The 9,642-nt window shown below is 40.4% G+C and overlaps 1 long non-coding RNA gene across 1 annotated transcript; it reads right to left on the reverse strand.

The window, feature by feature from the left end:
* Positions 1-3,514: 3,514 nt before the first annotated feature.
* On the reverse strand, positions 3,515-8,577 carry LOC121713032. The gene is made up of 3 exons (XR_006032724.1): positions 8,565-8,577; positions 6,781-6,783; positions 3,515-3,594 (listed from the first exon to the last, which is right to left on the reverse strand). It is a non-coding gene; the product is annotated as an uncharacterized LOC121713032 (long non-coding RNA).
* Positions 8,578-9,642: the final 1,065 nt, after the last annotated feature.

Genomic DNA, 9,642 nt, shown 5'->3' on the forward strand with positions numbered 1-9,642 from the left:
TGGGACAGCTAAAAAGAAGTCGAGACGACTCCTAACTAAGACCTATTCACAAACCGCTTCTTGTGGCATTTCACGTCGCAATGTTTTGAAATGCGTATGCGGCTACAGGAGCTCTCAATCGCGAGGGAACAATTTTGCATTGTAGGCATAAAAGGCAGAGAAAACAGACTTAATGTTCATTAAGAAGAAACTTAATGTTATATTTTACTGTTTTCTCTCGACCTATTTAACATTTATACCTAACCTCTTGTATTGCTATGTAAACACAACTATGTATTGCACATGAACAGTACAACACTGGATAGCTCACATTATAAGAACTATCCAGGCTACATTAATTCATATACATATCTCAAAGCTTCAGAGTTCATTACTATTGATTCTCTGTTCCAATGACGCTGTGAGCAAATGTAAACAAGATGTCAGCAGCCATGACAGGAATGACCTGATGAGCTGTTAGATCATTTATCTTTGATGGAGTGCCAAGCATGAACATCCCTCCCCTCAAATCCCACTGCTGTCAGTGTCCCCCGGTGACAACTCTATACAACCCCCACAGGGGACTTGTAATGTTTTGTTGTACGTTAATAAGCAACATGTATGAAGACACCTTCCCCCATAGTGATTCTGAGGTATATGAAAAGACGTCTCTTTTTGTTTGCTTCGGTTGGCATCAAGACCGGCCTAATTGTTGTATTATTATTATCTGCCTACTCATCGGGGGCACCTCTTTTATCATTTCATTTTCACACTATCTCAAACTCTCTCATCAGTGGCTTTTCACACTCTCCATTGTTACGCGGATAAATTATGCCCCACGCCTGCCAGGGGGGTTTTAATTACATGTTGGAGTTATTAAGGATTCAATTTCATTCTGTTTACCTACATCCTCGTTACTCTTCCATTTTCTGTGGTGGGTAAACAGTTGTGTTTGGGGCAAAACACACTGCACACCCACAGCAGGGATGCAGTTTATTTAACTCTCCTCTCAGTGAGTGAGAAAGTAATTGTAGGTCTTCAACTATTCGGTGTATATGCATGATAGGTCTGGCTACCTTGTATTTATGGACATAATTACAAAGCAATCACACAAGCGGGCACTCATCTTGTTACTCTAGTCTTTTACTGTCATCAACCCCCCACATATCACAGTCACACACAAAAACAGGGTTGAGATAGAGTGGGAAATGAAACAAGTTAGACACACACACACACACACACACCCTCAAGGCTGTTATTTCCCCCTCAAAGTTGTTCATAAAAAATAATTTTAGCTTCTGTGTCAACAAGCACACACTTATGCCATCTGTCTTAAGCTCAAAGGTGCCTGGTTTTTGCTCAAGGTTAAGACAGACACATACAAAAATTGAGGGAGAGAGAGAATTGGAGGTGGATAGATAGAGAGAGGGGTGGGGGGGGGCGAAGCAAGGGAGATGAACCACAGCAGATTCCAAGCTCTCCTCAGACGTTTATTCTGCAGTTTATCTCAATCCACCCGGTGAATAATTTAGAGGCCAGTTGTAGTGCTTTTAAACTGCCAGTGTGGGCTGGATGAAATGTGAGGGACAGCATGCAGGCAACGCATCTGCAGTGTGAAAAGTGTGAGAAGGAACGCAGGATTGATTCTTCGTCTTGCACGAGTATTCTGTCAGATTTTAATGGAAGACAGAAAGGCCATGTTGGGTCAACAAAAGCAATCAGTAGCGGCTTACTGAATCATATATCTCCACAAACGGCAAGAAAACATGCATAGGCTAGAGTTTAAGAGTCGGGGGTCTACTCCTTAAGGATGCAGGTTCAATCTTCCACTCTCATACAGCATGCATACTGTACATTTATGTATGTATGTACTGATTTGCACAGTTTTATCTTGATACTAGCTTGTTAGAAAACCCCAGCAAATGCCCAGTGTATCGGCTGGTGGCCGCTGGGACTGATACCGTGGGTGTTCCTCAGGAGAATGATGTGAGAACGAGGTCAGGGAGGTCCTTTGATGTTGCCATAGCTTTGATGCAGGTGACTCGTGTGGTACCTTTTTAACACCTTTTTACATTCGCAGAAACGGTCGTGTTTTTTTTGCGATATGTCTCAACCCCCCTCAGGCTCACACTTCAAAAATAGCTCAGTACTATCCTCGTTCCCACCCTTTCGTGTGTGTGTGTGTGTGTTAGGGGAGGGGGTTGGTGCTTTGTTTGATGCTCTGACCATCGAACAGTCTGGACTCAAAGTGTCAAGAGTGCCCAGTACAACCACAGTAAAACTCTTTAAGTAGACATGGTTTAAAGCAGTGAGTCAAAACACAGAAAAGGCCAGCACTACAAAAACAAAACTACACATTACAACACAAATTACACCGCATACCACAACACAGTGCATGAACTCTGGTTGTGGGGAAATATAAGTTGCTATCTGTCTGCCATTTACATCCACAATATTCCCTGCCCTCAGTGGCGCAAAAATGGGTATGCGCTAATCCTCCTGAGAACCAAGAAAAAAAAGTGTCCAACAATTTCTTTTTTGTTGTGATTTCCTTTCTATTTAGGATTAAAAAAACATATTATTTTTATTTTATTTTTTTAATTTATTTTTATTTTAATTTTTATAGCATGTCCCCTGTGGTGGACAAAACGACCGTTTTAGAATGAAAAGGTAGCCATGAAAATAGACAAAAATGGACAAATTATGCTTTTAGTGGTATTAAATTAAGGTAAACCAAATATAAGGAAAATGTTATTTATCCTTCTAGACTACTTTATTTGCCTTATTGGACAGTTGTATTTAGTTTTTCTGGATTGTTCATTTCATTTTCATGTTTTTCTTTCATCTGCGATAATTCTTTTTTAGCCTTACTCTTCCTCGCTATCTTCTTGAGGCACAGGTTCATAGTCCTCATCTCTGTTTCACTCACTCATCACCTGAGAGCTCCAAATCTGAGAGCCCCCCCCCCCCCCCCCCCATTCATCCTATACAAATGATCTCCTAAATTTCCCAAAAAATCAAAGTATTTTGGTCCTGGTGTCCATTATAATGGACATTCATAAAGTCACTAATATTTCAAATGTAAATAACTTAACTTCTTTCCAAATTAATCACATGATTCCTGACATTTCCATTAACAAGACCACATATTGCCATCATAATGAATGCTTAATAAGAAGACACTATTTGACTTCTATCTATCTCTCCTCCTTAGGGTGACCAGACCTCCCGAAAAATTCGGGACAGTCCCGATATCCAAGCAGTTGTCCCGAATCCCGAATCCTGCCCTAATTGTCCCGAAAATTATACTCAATCAGAATACTGAGTAGTTATTTTCTGATAAACATTAAAAACTGTCCGTAGAGAGGTTGAGTCGACTGCATGCAGCCCCCGACGGCAGCTAAGTGTCTGGATGCAGCCCGGCTACTTTGTTTCTTTTTGACGTTCTATAATTAGGCGCGAATATGCACTGATTTCGCGAAGCCGAGGACATTGAATGTGCAAGCAGCGCAGCAGGCAGAGCCAGCTTGTGTGCAAAAAAAATACGTCGGAAGTTCGGCCTAATGTCCATGTCGTTTTAACATAATCTACTAAATCTAACAATTATTTTGTATTCTTACTTAATGACCCATACTTTTGGCAAGGCTTGTTATTAGCGTTAGGCTATTATCCTTATTCTGAAAGGTCTGATTTGCACTGTTAAGCAGTCATTGCTTTTTTTTTCTTTTTTTTCCCCCACAATGACATTTTGAGTTCATGATTTCTCTGTTGTATTTTGAGGCAGACTTGATGTTTGAATAAAAATGTGTTTTGGTACAGGTTACAGGTTTGAAAATTAGCTGTAGGCCTACCACCCCCCCCCCCCCCCCCCCCCGCGAAAAAAAAAACGTCCCGAATTTCAGCCAATCTCATCTGGTCACCCTACTCCTCCTTCCATAAAATGTGCTTGTTTTGATGTCAACCATTTTTGAGAACAAGAAAGAGGTTCCCAGCAACATGATATATCATTAGAAAGCCCAGGATGTCCTCTTTAAAAGACCACAGGAATTGATAGAATAGCTCAAAGGGGTAAAGGGGTATGCATCTACAACTTATATCCACTACAGGAGACCCAATCCATAGACATAGGTCAGAAAAGTCGAGACAGGATCAATAGTCAAAATTTCGGTGTCCACCACTCTAATTCATCCAAAACAAACCAGAAAAGGGACTCAAAGTGCTAAATACCGGAATTTTCCTTTAATATTGTGTTGTCAATGTGGCGCAAACAAACAAGGCTAGAGTAGGCCTATCAGCCTTATCCTCTGTGAGCAATAGCTGGCAAAAGGACGTTATGAGAACCGTTTAGACTCTCTTAAAGTGACAATGCACCATTTATCAATACTTCATCAAGTTAAACATCAAATTGGCAGCATTTCTTTAAAACATATAGATTTACACACTGATGCACAGTAATAGTAGCCTAGAAATCTAGACGCGCCCCTAGCAACTCTCCGTTGGCTTGTGAGCTCCAGAAATCGAAACTTAATCAGGACATTGAAATCGTGTATAGAGTCGTTTGGTGGGCTTAACATAATGATTGATGGCAGAGTTGCAACGGTTTGGCTTGAATTCCCTGCTACTTGAAAACAAATATCCTATTGCGTCCTATTGCGTGCAGAGGGAATTTGAAAGACAACTGATTATCCCACCCCTCGGACTGAGCACTGCAAACGGTGAGTGCCCAGACCCTACATTTTAATGTGGGTCTGGCTCGCCAGGCTACAGTAATAGTGTAAATTACTGGCCTTTTGTTTTGCTTTAGTTGTCTGTGTTTTTTTTTTTGGGGGGGGGGGACGCCAAAATTGTTGTTGCATACCCTCAAAAAATGTGTAGCTGTACCCCTGCCTGCCCTTGTCTTCCACATGCCTTCACATTTCCAGTCATTAACAAGCTCCATACTTTCAAGAAATCCAGACATTTTTCAAAAGCTTTGGGCCAGTATATAGAGTCCATTTCAACACCTCAGTAGCTGCTGCTGCTGCAGCTGCTGCTCCTTTGCTGTTGTTTTCTTGGCTAGCGAATGAAATCTGACAGTTTGACTGATTACATGATTTGCTTGCCGCTAAGTTCAGGGAAATCCACTCGCTCCCATTTCATGACACCACCCTTTTAAAGCTGACCCGTGTGTGGCTATTTTCGAGTTTAGGGAGAGGGGGAAAAAACAGAGGTTCCAGCATGCGGGTAACCTTTCGCAAATTGATGGAATGAGCGGTGCGTGGTGGGAGCACTTGACACGTTGCCCTGCGTGTGCGTGAGAGCAGGCACTCCACGAGATTGAGGGCACACACGAGGAGGCTAAAGCAACACTCTCCCCCCGCCCCGCTCCAACAGACACACACACACACACACACACACGTAACTCCTCACTGGTGGGTAAGGGGAAGTTTAAGAGTCGTGGGTTGGCGCCCTGTCAACTGAAACTAAGGCCCCGTCCCGGGATTTCACTGAAAACTGCTAATGAAATCATTAACCTGTTGAGGAGTACGGTCACAAATATGTTATCAGATGTAGCTGGGCCCCTGGGAGTACGATCACAAAATATATGTGATTAGAACGTTTTTGAAAAAAGTTCTATACCATGATGTAACAATTAGCCTCAGGGACTTTTCTACCATTAAACAATTTTAAGAACACTGAAACTATAGAACGTTCACGTAGAATTCTACGTCACCTCAACAGGTTTAATATAGTGAACAGGAGGTAGCGGCTTTAGCAGATGCTTCTAGATGTAGTGACAATAGAAGGAGAGAGAATGACCATTACCACACCAAGCAAGTGCTCTCATGAGATTAAGGGCAGCCCATTATTGTGGCAGAGTGCATCAAGGGAGGGTGGGGTGAAGAATATCCATCTCCAAAAAAGGCTGTGGATAATATATCATTACACTAAGATGGCCAACAGTTCAGTCTTTGTTCCTGGAAAGTGGGATTCCTAAGGCAGAGTTTAAATTAGGACATCAGGTGGTAATTCTGTCTGCTTGGAGCAGTGTGGATTGGGGACATATATGCAGTTAGTAGTGAGAGCCAAAAACAGACCATGAAGTCGGCCCATGTGGAAAGAGAAGGGGGGAAAGAATTTATAAATCAATAAAAGCACAATACAAAAGCTGATATAGCTGAAACCACTGTAATAAATTCCTCATTTGCAGCCATTGTAAAGCTCTTCAATCAAAGCTATTGTTCAGCTTGTGGTCAAGCTAAACTAAGTATTTTGATTGAACACAGAGGGCGGGCTCCAAAATGCTCCAGAGAGTGCAAAGAGAAGTATATGTGAGGACAGTCATACTTATTTTCCCATCATTTAATTAGACATGACAGTAAAGACAATCAGCTTTGCAATTCAACTATAAAAGCCAGTAGAAATAAGAGTAGCACTAAATCACAGACATGTACTGTACACCCACTTTATTATTTCACTAAACAAATGAAGAAACATTTAGAATCATAAGATTGTATGTTCTTGTTTGCTAATTAGTTTCATCACAGAGCTTGGAACTGAAACTTGAAAAACTAATGAAGAAGTGTAGTAAAATTGTCAAATTTTGTCATTAAAGAACAGAGAAGAGAAACAGACACCCCATGCTATGAGATTCTAGGATTGGAACAACTCCAGACCGACCTGTCTTTATTTGTGGCACTTTTACTGCTCAGTAACATTTTAATGATTAAATATCATGTTTTTAAAAAATGGAAATTCAAGACATGTTGCCTAAATTAAAAAAAATATTAGAAAATATTTATTTTACCCTAAGTACATTACATACTTCTCATTGTACAAGACATGTCAGTTAATTTTGGCTGTTGGAATCATGCATGTGTGTGCAGTGCACATAAAGAGAGACTACTAGTGGTGAGATGGTGAATTTCATGTCAGATCCATTGTGCTCATCAAGTACCTCTTAACTGATCAGCAGTCATTGTGTCTACACACTTTTCCTCTATCAATGAATAAGTTGTTCTACCCACACCCCCCAAAATGCATATGTGCGCACACATTTTTACAATTGTGATATCCATATCAGATATATCTTTGGTGTAGGCTTCATAAGTAACATTTTTATTTTTATTAACATGTCAATCATAAATCAATGAAAACATTTACTACTAAGTCTGACAACCAAGTCATGTTACAGGTGAAGTCCATCAGCACTTAGTTGAACTCTTTGCACAGTCACCTTTGAAGTGACACTGTGCAGCATTTTCAGGTAAAAAGCTTTCTTCAAATGACCTCAATTTTCTGCCATTTCCGCTGAACCTTTCTGTTCGAGCTCTCCAAAATCTTGGAGTCTCTGAATTCCGCCTCATCAAAACTTTTGAAACTGTCCACTTCCTTCCTCCCACCTTTTACCTTTCTGCTGCCTCCATCTCTATCCTACACGCAGTGGTCACAATGGGCCTTTGAACCCTCGTGTCCTGGTGCACGGGTAGTGTGAGCCAGATGAAAGATATGAGATTGGAGAGCCAAGCTCTCTGAACTGCACGTCTCCCGAGAGGAAACAGATTGTGTTGGCTCGCTTTTACACATTCAAACAGAATCACCGTGGTTAGAGGAGGAACAGAACCTTTTTGGAGCTGAAACTCCTACATGTCTCGCCATCTCACACACACACACACACACACACACACACACACACACACACACTTCCCAACAATCCAACCTGATTGGCAAACACAACAAAGTTAAACAGTGGCGGATGGGAATGCTTAATTAATCATTCTCCACAAACCTCACAGCCTAATTATTGCTAAGATAATAATAAAAGCTAATTAATTGGTATTTTTGTTACTTTATTCTCTGAGAGAAAATGTAATTAATTCATTTCAAGAGAACTGTGACAAGCGAATTTCAATACATGGTAATTGTGATGTGATTGTGTCCTCGCTCTCACTGAGTTTACACTGCAGCATTTAAAGAGTTTTAAGTAGCAAAATAAACACAATTATATATCTGATCAAACTGAGGTTAGAGGGAGAAATTATAACTCATAGTGCAAACTGAACTACAAGCAAACACAAGGACATTATTAGTCCACATACACAGACTCCTGGACTAAATCTTGAACAAAAACACTTTGTTGTCAAATCACTTTTCCCACACTGTATGTGTCACTCAAAATGACTGATGGCTTGGTTGAATGGTACAAGTCAAGGATACGTGTTTTTGCCATACAGTTTTTTTTCAATGGCTGGCATTGTTTTGTCCAGTCGGTCATCACGTTTTCAAAACTCCAAACATGATGTGTGCACACAACCAGACATGCCAGAACTGAAAACCTAATGTCCAGTAAAACAGGGAAAGAGAGAAAATGTCTGGACAAGGGAGAAGAATGGGACATGAGGGAGAGGACCAGAGGGACGTAAAACTGGACCAGGCAGTGCAGAATCTGAACCTGGCAAAAGAGAAGCTGGACCAGGGAAAGGGAGAAAAAAAGGAAGGGGAGTGAGAAGAAGAGAGAAGAGGAGAAAGAACTGTTGTCACGGATGAAATATAGAACAGGACTGAACATTTATTTGCTGTTTATGTCCTTTCTATGCTTTTTTGACTGTATTTGTACATCTATTTTATTCTAAGACATTTGTAGCCAAAGGACATTTATGTCAAATATTTTATTGAACAATGGCAGCAATTTCATGTTGCTACTAAAACTGTTACAACAGCAATTCTGTCCCTTGTACTGTAGGGCTACATTCTATAAAACAACGGTGACACATTCACTTTTGAAAACATTTGACACTCAACCAAAATGTAGAGGGGTTTACATAAAAAGGAGAATTAAAATCAGATTATATATTGCATGCAGGTACCTGTAGTGCCGAAAAGTAATGCAGTTTTTGAAATACCATCAAAGCGTGAAAGTTGGTGTGCGTTGTTTTACTGTATACTAGTGTTTGAATGATTTAAAGATTTGAATTGGGTTTTATGAATCATGCGTTGCAAAAGTTACAATGTAGATAAAGTTTTGAAATGTATATTTGGTATTTAATGAACAAAAAATATTTGGCCAATAATGTGATGTGGTTGTATTGCTATGTTGACAGATTAGATATAGATATAGGTTGTAGGTTAAAACGCTTTAACAATCATCAATGAGCATCAAATGCGAGACATACTTTTACATAAAATACTGCTTGTAATTAATTACATTGATCCAGAGACCAGTAAAGAAGCATTGCCATCAGGACACAGGTTTGGTGCAACATGTAATATAAAGTGCAGCACACAGGTCTTTTTATCACTGTTTTTCAGTGTAACAGTTGGACTTTTCCCCTCTCTCCAACTGTTACTTCAGTACAAAGGTTGTCAGATAGTGAATCTCAACTCTAGTTTGCATTTGTCTCTATTTTTTGTTTTTTCTTGCCTTAATATTTTATAAACCAAAAACATCCATATCAGTTTTTAAGTGAGCCTACACTGTAATAGGTACAGTGGGCAGTGCTTCGAATTGGCCAGCTTCACTCGCGGTCCGCGCGTGGGATCACGCGGTATCACGCGGTATCACGCGACTTTAATTTGTATTTTTCCAGTGAGACGCTGCAACAACCCAAACAACCGGTAGATGGCTCAAGTGAGCAGGGTGTGTCGTAAAAAGAAATGGAGCCTGGAAAACCCTACACAGACTTC

Source organism: Alosa sapidissima, chromosome 7, assembly GCF_018492685.1.
Source record: "Alosa sapidissima isolate fAloSap1 chromosome 7, fAloSap1.pri, whole genome shotgun sequence".
Lineage (NCBI taxonomy): Eukaryota > Metazoa > Chordata > Actinopteri > Clupeiformes > Clupeidae > Alosa > Alosa sapidissima.